Source organism: Nicotiana tomentosiformis, chromosome 10 (genome assembly GCF_000390325.3).
Source record: "Nicotiana tomentosiformis chromosome 10, ASM39032v3, whole genome shotgun sequence".
NCBI lineage: Eukaryota > Viridiplantae > Streptophyta > Magnoliopsida > Solanales > Solanaceae > Nicotiana > Nicotiana tomentosiformis.
This window is the reverse complement of record NC_090821.1, coordinates 11,959,364-11,970,700: the sequence shown is the minus strand read 5'-3', so window position 1 is coordinate 11,970,700 and position 11,337 is coordinate 11,959,364. Positions and strand designations below refer to the sequence as shown.

General features: G+C 36.8%; 1 long non-coding RNA gene across 1 annotated transcript; it reads right to left on the bottom strand.

The window, feature by feature from the left end:
• Nucleotides 1-8,745: 8,745 nt before the first annotated feature.
• Nucleotides 8,746-11,127, bottom strand: LOC138900661 (uncharacterized). The gene is made up of 3 exons (XR_011411781.1): nt 10,938-11,127; nt 10,317-10,733; nt 8,746-8,860 (listed from the first exon to the last, which is right to left on the bottom strand). It is a non-coding gene; the product is annotated as an uncharacterized lncRNA (long non-coding RNA).
• Nucleotides 11,128-11,337: the final 210 nt, after the last annotated feature.

The window sequence follows — 11,337 nt, the reverse complement described above, 5'->3', positions numbered from 1 at the left end:
TTTTTAGGTGTCTAGGGTCTGAAGAGAGTGAAAAGGAATGAGTTAAAATGAGAATTTAGGCGTCACATATATATCAAGATATCTCAACCGCCTAAGTAGGTCCCATAGGGAGCTGCTTGCGCAGTCTCGCAAAAATTCCAATATCTCTCTACTTCGATATCGTATCGACGAACGGTTTAATGAGTTGGAAACTAGACTCGTAGAACTACAATATGATAGGTGGATCACCCAATAATTCTTGTTATATTGAGATAAAATCTCTGCTACATTTGGCCTAATTTTCAGCACATTTATGAATGTAACTTGTGATGACCTTTGCCAACTTTTGTTCCACAAATCGCTTGACTTCAAAACTCAACATACGACTATCATACGACTATAATAACTCATAACATAACCTCCTTATCATGTTAAGTACCCTAGTCTCACCCCAAAAGTATATGTTATAGCATTCCCAACTTGTCGACTTCCGGCGAAACTTGTTTCTTCAATTCGTTTAGCTTCTAAGCCTTCCAACCCTCTTGGTACTTGTTATTCATGATCTTAAATGTTTGTAACCTCAAAGGTAACACGATTAACTTACTTTATATACTTCCAAATATAATCTCATTTATGAGCTTACATCAATTGACTTATGACGTACTCTCACGTACGAAAACATGGGGTGTAACAATTGATATTTACTATTACAGACTTGTATTTCCGTATTAGAGCTCATAACTTTGTATTTACCAGTTCTGGGGGATTTGTCATGTATCGACGATGTTATTTATGTTAATTGGCCTTAGACTTGTACTATTTATGATATTCAGTATTTATGTTTCGCTTTTGTTATGTTTGGCTTGCCTAACAAATGAGTTGGGCGGCATCACGACCGATTGATAGTTTTGGGTCGTGATAATAACACAATTATAATTCCTTCAAAGCCAAAGAAACTAAGCTCCTTATTGCCGAAAAATCATAAGAAATCTATAGATGTAGGTAACATTCTCCTAATTGCTTTCACACACAAATCAGAATTGATGCATACAATTTATATAGCACTAAGCAGCGAAGGTAACCAGTAAATATGAGTTTCAAATTTCTTGACAAAGTAATAATTATATTAGAGAGGCACACGTGATTATCCCTTTAACTGAATGAGGTCAACATCATCGTTTTTAAAAATTTAAAATTTTATTTAATTTTTAAGTTACATCTCACAATGTTTAAGTATAATATGTATGTAATTTTTTAAAATATTATATTTATTAATATGGAAAACACGTGTAACATGCATACGTTATGATTAATATTTTGGTAACACCCTAAATTATCATTAATAACAACAAATAAGAGCATACAAACGAAAGAGCACCTAGTCACACTTCTGTTGTGATCTAAGCCTCAAGAAAAAATAATCCTCTAGTTACACATAATTCTCTGCAAGAATCCCCTACAACTATGCATTTTCCTAGACATAGTTAAGTTTTTCTATTTTTCCTATAATCTCTGTTTTATTCTGTGCAACTAACAACTCAATATGTACAGTTTGTCCTCTGAATAGTTTTAAATTTCTTGCCCTCCATATGGTATATGATTGCCCCCACATTGCTGCTATCACTTTCCTTTTGTACTTGCTTCCAATCAGGGGCGGACCTAGAGCATTGACTACGGGTTCTCGGGAACCCAATAATTTTTGCGTAGATCATGTATTTATATTAAGAAATTCACTAAATATTTATAAATATCTAACTGTGAACCCAAATATTATTACATATTAATTTAAAATTACGGTAGGAACCCATAAGCCTCAAATCCTGAATCCGGCTCTGCTTCCAATGATTCCTCTTAATATTGTCCAACACAAGTTGCATGTCTCCAATGAAAATGTGTACGCCATTCCATTGTATAAGAAGAACTCTAATTGTTTTGCCCAGCTACATTCCACAAATAAGTGTTGCTGTGTATCCTCAACATGGTCATCACACAAACAGCAACTTGTATCTGCTACTGGAATGTGCAACTTTGATAATCTCTCCTTTGTGAGTAGTCTGCCTTGATTAGCAAGTCAAACAACAAACGACATAGCGAACCTATTCCAACTCCCGAAATTACAATCCGAACCCGATATAATCAAAGTCAACTCCTGGTCAAATTTATGAACATTTTAAATCTTTAAATTGTCACTCTTTTGCCAAATAAAGTCAAAACCTTCTAGAAACATTCTAATGCAAATTCGGGCATATGCCCCTTTCCAAAATCACCATATGGACCTAACGGAATCATCAAAACTCTGATCCGGAGTCAAATACATAAAAGTCAAACTTGGTCAACTCTTCAAACTTAAAACTTCTAAAATGAAAATCACTCTTCCAAATAAATTTCGAATCACCCAAAAATCAAAATCGACGATACGCACAAATCATAATACACCATACGAAGTTACTCATGCCTTGGAACAATCGAACGAAATGCAAATGATAAAAATGACCGATCGAATCATTACAATTAAGTAATAAAATAACAATTAATATTTATTAAAATAATATAATATATTATATTATAATTTTATAAGATTAATATTCTGTCAATTATTTGCGAGTTGATTTTAATACTAGTCGTGATTGAAAGTGTGAAGAACGAAGCTAAAACAGCTAATACGTGGTGTTTGTAGGAGTCGAAGACAATAGGAGTCGGAAGACACAATTAAAGGCCACGTAACCTTTTCCATACAAATAAGCATCAGTAAGTGATGCTAAAAGTCCATAATGCCCTCAAAGTTTCATTAAATGCCAAGAAACAGCTGTCGAAACCATGGCGTTTTTATATAGTAGTAGAAAAAATGCTGAAAAAGTTTTTATTTTATTTTATTTAACCATCTCTATTCTAACCCATTAATCCAATTAGTCTAAATTTGTGTCACGTGTGACCTATTTAAAGGAGAAGTGCTCCATATTAGAAATCTCATCACGGTAAATATTTATTAGCACTCGATGTTTATACTAAATCAAACAATTAACTTTAGTAGTTAATAATTAATAATTCGTGAACATATTAACCTTACCATGTTACGGAGAAATAACAAAGGGAAAAAAGAATAAATAAGAAATATAGAGGAGCATATATAACCTTACCAAGTTACACCCAATGGAGTACACAAATTATCATAGAAAACCTTCATGCTAGATATTAATGAAATTGTAAGAAAGACATCGAAAGAAAGTTTTAGAGAGATAGGATGGTTACACCATTATAGGAGACGACGTCAGAATATTTAACACAAACAATGACAATTAAAAGTCCTAAATGTTCTCAAAGTTGAATAATGACAAAAATGCTAAATGAAGAAATGCAGAGAAGTAAAGAATCGCAAGGATTATTTGAAAGGCTGAAGAAATTGAAAAAAACATTACGTAATTGTAATTGAAAGAGTGAAGAAAGAAGTAGTTTATCCGGAAAATCGGATATAGTTGAATTTATAAGTAGTTCTAAGGATATGTGATATAGCTTGACATAAATCGTACGTAAAAATGAAAATATTTAGATTCTTGGCTATAGAAATGAGATATAAATTATTGAACTAGAAGAGTGAGTATGCTGAGTAAAACAAGCTTAAGAGATTTATTTTTCAATAAATAAAAGTAGTCTTTTCTTCCAATGTATCCCCCTGCTTACAAGAATCCCCCTTCTTTATAGTAGGGGGATGCTACTTTATTTATAATAAAAAATATATAGTGGAGAACCCATGATGAATTGTCTCTTTCTCGATTCCTGCCAAGATTCTCTCCCCTAGTGCGGTTGCAATGGCTCCTATCTGCGAGCTCGATACTGGCTCGAGCTCGGTATTGGATCGAGCCGTCGGCCTTGAGTTCGAGTTCGACATTCGGGGTGAGTGTCAATCGGTCGGTGCATCTCCGACAACCTTCTTCTTGCCTTGCGGTTCGATTTGGTCATGGGCTCGATAACAATATCGAGCCGATTCCTCGATCGGTCTTGGAGCTCGAGGCTTGTATGTACTATCCTCGGAACTCGTCTCGAGCTCTCACTTCGATCGCTTACCATTCGAACTCGAACAAATATACGGAGGCCAAAATCTATTTCGACCATATACAGATAGTCCCCTCATTTCTCAGGAAGAATGTGGTAAGAAGCGATATGATTTCCGACGGCTCGATCGGATTATAAGTTGACGTTTTCACTGGGATCGATCGTAACGTATGTGATAGCTGTCCCATCGATTTAGTCTTTCAAAGTATTTAATGCATGTCAGACGGTGGTCGGCCACCGCTGACATTGAACCGCCACGGTATAAGCCTATAAATAGCCCTTCTATTTATCATTTACCACTTTAACATCTTCAATCTCCCAAATTTTCTTACTCTATTTCGCCGCTTGTAGAGCCACCTTCATCAGCGTTTGGCACCATCAACCTTTCATCTTCCTTCGCTTTTCTTTCTCATACATCAATGGAAAAAACTTCAAAAACCGTACCTCAGAAGGAGAAAGCTTCCTCTTTACGGCCGTCCGGCGATAAGGCGCCAGTGGAGCCGCCTCCCCATGAGTACGTTCCTGGCCCGTGTACTCTGAAGATCAATTTTAAGGTTGAAAATCCTTCGTCTGTTCCGGGTCGATGTGAGCATGTGTCGATGTACATGTGCTCGATAACATAGAGCCATCTCGAGGCTGTGAGGAAAGACTGCAATTGGAGTTCCGAGGTTGTGTTGCAAATTCCCTCTCCCGAAGAGAGCGTCATCATTCACGTGGAGGGGTTTTTAAGTGTTTATACTTACCCCTTCACGTTGGGTCCCATCGACCCAGTGATCATTGATTTTTGCAAAAGATATCAGGTCACCCTCGGTCAAATTCATCCTTCTCTATGGCATATAGTAACCTTACTTCGCTTCTTCTCCAATAAAGCCGGAGGGATGGATTTTACCCTAAATCACCTCATACGATTGTATCGGCCTCAAATCTTTCGAGGATTAATCAGGCTTCATCGTCGGGCATCGAAAGCTTTGATGTCGAGCATTGACGAAGACAAGGATCGGGGTTGGATGGGCCGTTATCTTCGGGTGAGGACCTGTGATCTCATTCCGGAAGAGAAGATGTCGTTCCCCGAGGAATGAAATTTCGACCGTAAGTGGTTTTCATAAGGCGTTGCTTTTCGTATCTTTCTCCGGTTCTATCTGATATCTTTCTCCGATATACAGCTGCCCCTTGGATACCACAAGCGGTACCTGACCTCGAGGATTGGGTTCGGAAGTTAGCCTCAACTTCCTCTTATGCCGAACGCGCTTGGCGTGATTTGGAAAAAGGTAGATGGGAGGCCAAGAATCAGGGTAAAAGTCACTTCTCGTGTTCGTCGAAATATTTTTTATGCTCCATTCGTTACCGGTTTCCTTTCATGCAGGTGTAACCAAGGATGTTGTTTTGAGGCCTTCGAGTGGTGAGGAAGAAAACAAGTCCCCGGTCCCAGAACCGGGGAAAGATAAGAAGCGAAAGGCCGTCTCTCGGCCAGAGAACCCCAAGCCCAAAACTCAAAGGGTGAGGAGGAAGGCAATCGCTCTTTCGATGGACTCGGTCCAACGACTGAGAGAAGTAGAAGAAGATGATGATACCTTGGCTTTGGTGATCCGATCTGCAAAACCTATCGAGGTCGCCAGACCTTCTGAGCCGATGACGGCTATACCGGTCGGGGTCGGTTCCGGTACCCCAAGTTTCGATCAGAGAGTCCCGAGTGATTCGCTTGGGACTATGACAGTGGGTCATTTGCCTTCTCTTCTGACCTTTTCTGAGGAGGCGTTAAAGGAAGCTCGAGAATTGAAGACCCCCCGATATGGGCGGAGGCTCTAGTGTAGGGGACCCTTTTCGGAATTGCTTTACTGGAGTTGATGATGCCTCCGACATCAGTGACGCTTCTCTTCTCCTAGAAGAGGCCCAAAGTTTCATTTCTCGGGTAATGATTTTACTGTGCTTGGTTTCTTCGTTCTTTTCTAAACTTAACTTGTGTTTTTTCCCTACTGTGCAGGCCATTAGCAGGTTTCAAGTCGATCTCAGCCAGTGTGAGGCTGAGCCTCAGAAGGTCTCGGGGGAGAGAGATGCTCTGCGGCTTCTTTGCAGCCAAAAGGATAAGGCTATAAAGGACCTCCAAGCAGATTTGGCTAAGGCTCGTGAAGAAGAGGCCGAACTAGATAAGCAGGTGAGTCTCGTTCTGTTAGAGTATGGGTTTTACCCAACTATGGAAGCTAACCCTTCGTTGTCTCAGCTGCAGTAAAAGGTTGAAAAGATCGGGTTGCTTCGGGAAAAAGTCGATCAAATCAAGGCCGAATGTAACCGGTGGAAGGAGACTATCGACCGCCTGGCTGCAGAAAAAGAAACCATCTTGGCCAAATTATTATCGGCCGATGTTCAGCTTCAAAGCGTCAAGCAAAAGGGTTCGGCTCAGGCCAAGAGGATCGAGGAGCTTAAAACACGGCTTGCTGAGGCCAAGGCGGAGGTTGAGTCATCGAAAGTCATGGCGGACAAGTCCATTGCCGTATATCGGGCTGATGCCGAGGCTGCTCAAATGGAGGCAAGAGAGGTAGCGGATACTGCCGATACTCGAGCATATTGGGTTGCCGATCTTGCTAAGTGTCGGTCTCGGAGGGAGACCTTCGAGGAGATACACGCTCGAGGTTTCGACCTTGCCGAAGAGATTAAAAGGGCTAAAGAGCTCGAAGCTGAAGCTGAAGCTGAAGCCTTGGCTTCTGATGGCGATGATGACGATGATGATGAAGGTAGCAAGAGCGGGTCCGAAGATGGGGGGAGCCCGGTGGAGAAGAGACCGCTCTCGATGATAACCCACAAGCTTAGCCCTTATCTTCTTCTATGTTGCATTCATTTATGTAAACCACCCTTGTATATCTATACAAATATCCTTTTCTTTTACTGCCTTGCTTCGTGAAGATTTCATTTATGCCTTGCAGATGTTTTTATGAGGATTTAGGTGATTTCATCGAATTCAGCCTTCGTAGCCTTTATGGCCGAGTGAGTGTTCGCTCGAGCTCGAAATAAAAGCAGCCCACGGGCTTAGTGGTCGAGTGAGCGCTTGTCCGAACTCGAAAAATAAAATTAGCCCACAGGTTTAGTAGTCGAGTGAACGTTTGAACTCGAAGCAAGATAGCCTTTAGGCTTTGATAAGTGAGTGAGTGATTGTTTCGAACTCGAACTCAAAGTATAGAAAATTGATATAGAAATTATCAATTAGAAATCAATATCCCTCTTGTTGAAATTCAAAAAAAAAAAATCTTTCACATAATCTAATGATTCAAAACTAATATTCATCAACGAAAAAAATATTATACCCTTGCAATTTTGGTTTGACTGCAGCTAAATGAAAAGGTTTTAACTTATACCCATCAATTCCTAGAAAGTGTTAAATTGAAATTAATAATAGCAATTGTATAGCCAAAATTTTGTTATTTGTTTGATGTTCATTTATACAAATTGCCTCTTCAAACAAACATTCTTCAAAAAGAAAAGAAAAAACAACTCTTTTTGAATGTTGACTGATTTTTGTAATGTTTCTTTCTACATCATGTAGGTTTACTTCATTATACAGACTTTTATTCGATTTTCAAACTCTTTTTTGTTATCTGGATAAACATAGACGTGTACCCTATATATTATATTTATTTTAAAAGAATTTTACTTTATTCAAATCTAGCTATAGTATTTTAAAGAATTATAATTATAGGATTTTAGATGTGAAGGAGTTTTAAAGTTATATGGAGTAGTTTTTCGTTTTTTTTTTTTGCGAGAGGCGAAGTAGTATTTAAATAATTAGAAAAAATAACAAAAGTTTCTAACATGATTGTATATGATCATTAACCGAATTAAGTATGATAACATGATAACAAAAGATAAATTTCTTTTTTATTTTAATTCTAATACTTTATCTATAAATTCAAAATCTTCCTTTAATTCAAATTCAATTTTATACATACATACATACATACATACATACATTATGAATATTGATAGATAATCACTTAAATTGATATATATTCATCTCTCAATTTTTTATTAATTGACTATGATAAATTTATGAATATTGATTATGAATAAATTTTTTACTTTAAAACAAGCACTTTATTTAAGTACGTATACATTTTACTTGTAAACCAAACAAGGAGGAGAATATAAATTTGCTAGGTTTTGAGCCATCAAAGAGGTGAGTAAGTAATAATTTTGGGAATAAAAGTTCAAATTAGAAAACAGTACAAGGTAGACTAACTAAAATATACTCAAGTTAGTCGGATACAATCATTATAATAACTAAACTCGAAGAACTTTCATTTGATAGGTTGTACCCCAGATTACTCCTTAAATATATATATATATATATATATATATATATATATATATATATATACTCATTTAAAGTTAGGTCTTGTGCGTACTCATTTAAAACTTTAGTTTATCATGTAATTTCTAACTTGACTTGGACTTAGGGCTATCCTTAGACCCCACATCACTTATAATATGCCTCGTACACCTATTATCATATCCAATTAATATGCATCATATTAATAGTCCTCGTTTGCTCACAAAATAATATAATTAGCACACATCAATTTTCTTAATAGAGTTTAAGCACTTCGAAATTTTTCAGGGTGCTACAATCGGGCAAGTTCCAGGTATAGCATAAGACAAAAATAGGTATAATCCTAGTATAGTGACTTAGCCTGAAAGGATCCAAGAAAATATAATGACTTACCAATGTATTAGCAATTGGCCCCTTTTCTTCACCTGAAAGCACACGCCTTAGTACCTCAATATTGTACTCCGGCTCTCCCTTGCAGGTTTTGTAAAGTGCAGCAAGGTTTACCAAAATCAACTGCAATGATACACGAATATTAGTTATTGTATTTTATGATGAGAAACCTAATGATTTTTCTTATTTTCTTCTTTTAGAGTCAAAATGCAACAACAATTGAGATGTGCTTGAGAATGTTCATCTTTTTAAATTTGTTCTATGTTAGGCTTTGTAAGTAACAAATAAAAAAAGAAGCAAACTTTAGCAATCACAATGTCCAAATATTTAGAAACTAAAATTTTTAGAATAAATAAAACAGAGAATATATGTATTGATCTCAGATCAATTGCAGAACATACTTTGGTTCAACAGAGAATTTTTTAATCTTTTCAGTTGTAACATCAAGGACAGGTTGTTCTAGTGTGAAGCACCCTCCACTTCCAACCAAGAGGTTGTGAGTTCGAGTCACCCCAAGAACAAGGTGGGGAGTTCTTGGAGGGAGGGAGCCGAGGGTCTATCGGAAACAGCCTCTTTGCCTCAGGGTAGGGGTAAAGTCTACGCACACACTTCCCTCCCCATACCCCACTAGTGGGATTATACTAGTTGTTGTTGTTGTTGTTGTTGTAACATCAAGGACTGCTCCCGGCCCTGTCCATTCACATTGCATGATTGATAAAGCCAAGTGCAAGCTTATATACGCAATACAAAAAAAAAAAAAAAAACTTACCAAGAGGACTCATTTATTGCAAACCTTCAAAATGGACAACTACCGCTCTCTTCATGCCATAACTTTACAGTGTTTTGTCATCTTGCTTACTATATCTTGTCTGTATACTCCAACAACGGCAAAAGCTACCCAAGCAGGTTTTCTTCTACTCCTTAGACACACCGAGAGTGCATTGCGCAGTAAAAATTGCAGCAGTTGCTAACATTGATGGCGGGAATCGAAGTAGATCAATAAACAACCTTTTCAGTAGGAACCAATATTCACAACTTAACTATAAAACCAAATTAGAGAACTTAATTATCGGACGAAGAAAGCTATAATAGTCACTATTTTTACCTGAACAGTTACCACAATTTTTTGAACGTGAATCCTACGAACAAACTCTAAGGAAGATATAATTATAATGAGACGCTATAGCCCATAGCTATTAGCCTATTTACATGTATTAGAAAAATAGGTGGCTAGTAAAAATCTTCAATTCGAACAATTGAAAAACTTTACGTTTAATTATCCCAACTCTTTATCAATCTAACATTTAACGTGATTGACAACTTTTTTATACTGAAAAAATATGGCCTACTTTTACACCCAAAAAATCTAAAATAGTACTGTCCTCCGCAAGAAAGTTATCGTGAAAAGCATCTTCCTTTATAGCAAATTATACTGGTATTTTTTCCCCCACAAGGATAATAATGCTACATATGTATAACATAGTAATAGCACCAATGTAGTGCCACTGCATCAATTATCCAATTCAATCAAATATTTGAAAGAAAGGCATAAATACAAAAGTAGTGAAAACAAAGTTACCTCTTGCCTTTTGTATCTTGGATGACATGAGCTTCAAATGCAGGAGCAACATGATATAAAAAAGAACTGTATAAGATAATCGATTAATTTACGAACCTGCACATGGATGTGAAGTAAATGTGGAAAAAGGGTGGTGATCACTTAAGTTGTAAATGCATCGAGTATTTAGCATCTAAAGAAAGAAACCAAAAAAATTTTGTGACATATTACCAACAGAATATTTACAAACCTGAGAGAGTATTATGACCTTTGTAGATGAAAAGTTGTGTGAAGAAGAAGTTGGTTAGTCAACAATAGCAAGAGAATTGAACTGTGAAAGTACTTCAAATCAGAGTGGGAAATCTTATTACCAGCCGCAATCGCAGTTATAAATTTATAGTTTTTCCAGTGAGAAAGAAGTAAGGGATGCACCAATTCCTGTAAGAAAAAAATAGATTTTAAATGTTATTCGGTTAGGTCACACAGTGAAGGCGAAACATCAAGTTTGTTCTGCGTCAGCCTTTGCAAGTAACAGATAAAAATAAACAAACTTTAGCAACCACGATCTCCAAAATTGATGAAAATAAAATTTTCAGAATAAACAAAACAGAGATCAATATATCTATTGATCTCAAATCTTACCTTTTGAATGCTTGTTCTACCATGGCAACTACCCTATATGAATCGAATTTTGGGAAAGCAGCTATAATGGTAGATTCACTTTTCTCCTTTCACTTGCTGGAACCCAACGATAATTCCCTGCATGAACATTAAAGTCAAACCCTAACTCTAATCGTGAACCCAACTCTGTAACTTTCATTCGCGAATTGAAGGAAAGGAGCGGGATAGATACAAAATGATGGGCTGAAGTTTTTATAATAAACTGAATCTGATAACTTCCACAAAAAGAATTTCCAAAACGTGTCTTAGATTATATTGTACGGTTGCCGAATTTTGCTTTTACGATATGCAGTTAAATAAAAAAACTAATAAAAAAAATGCGGGAGTCCATTTTCTGGAATTGGAGTAATTATTTTTTTAG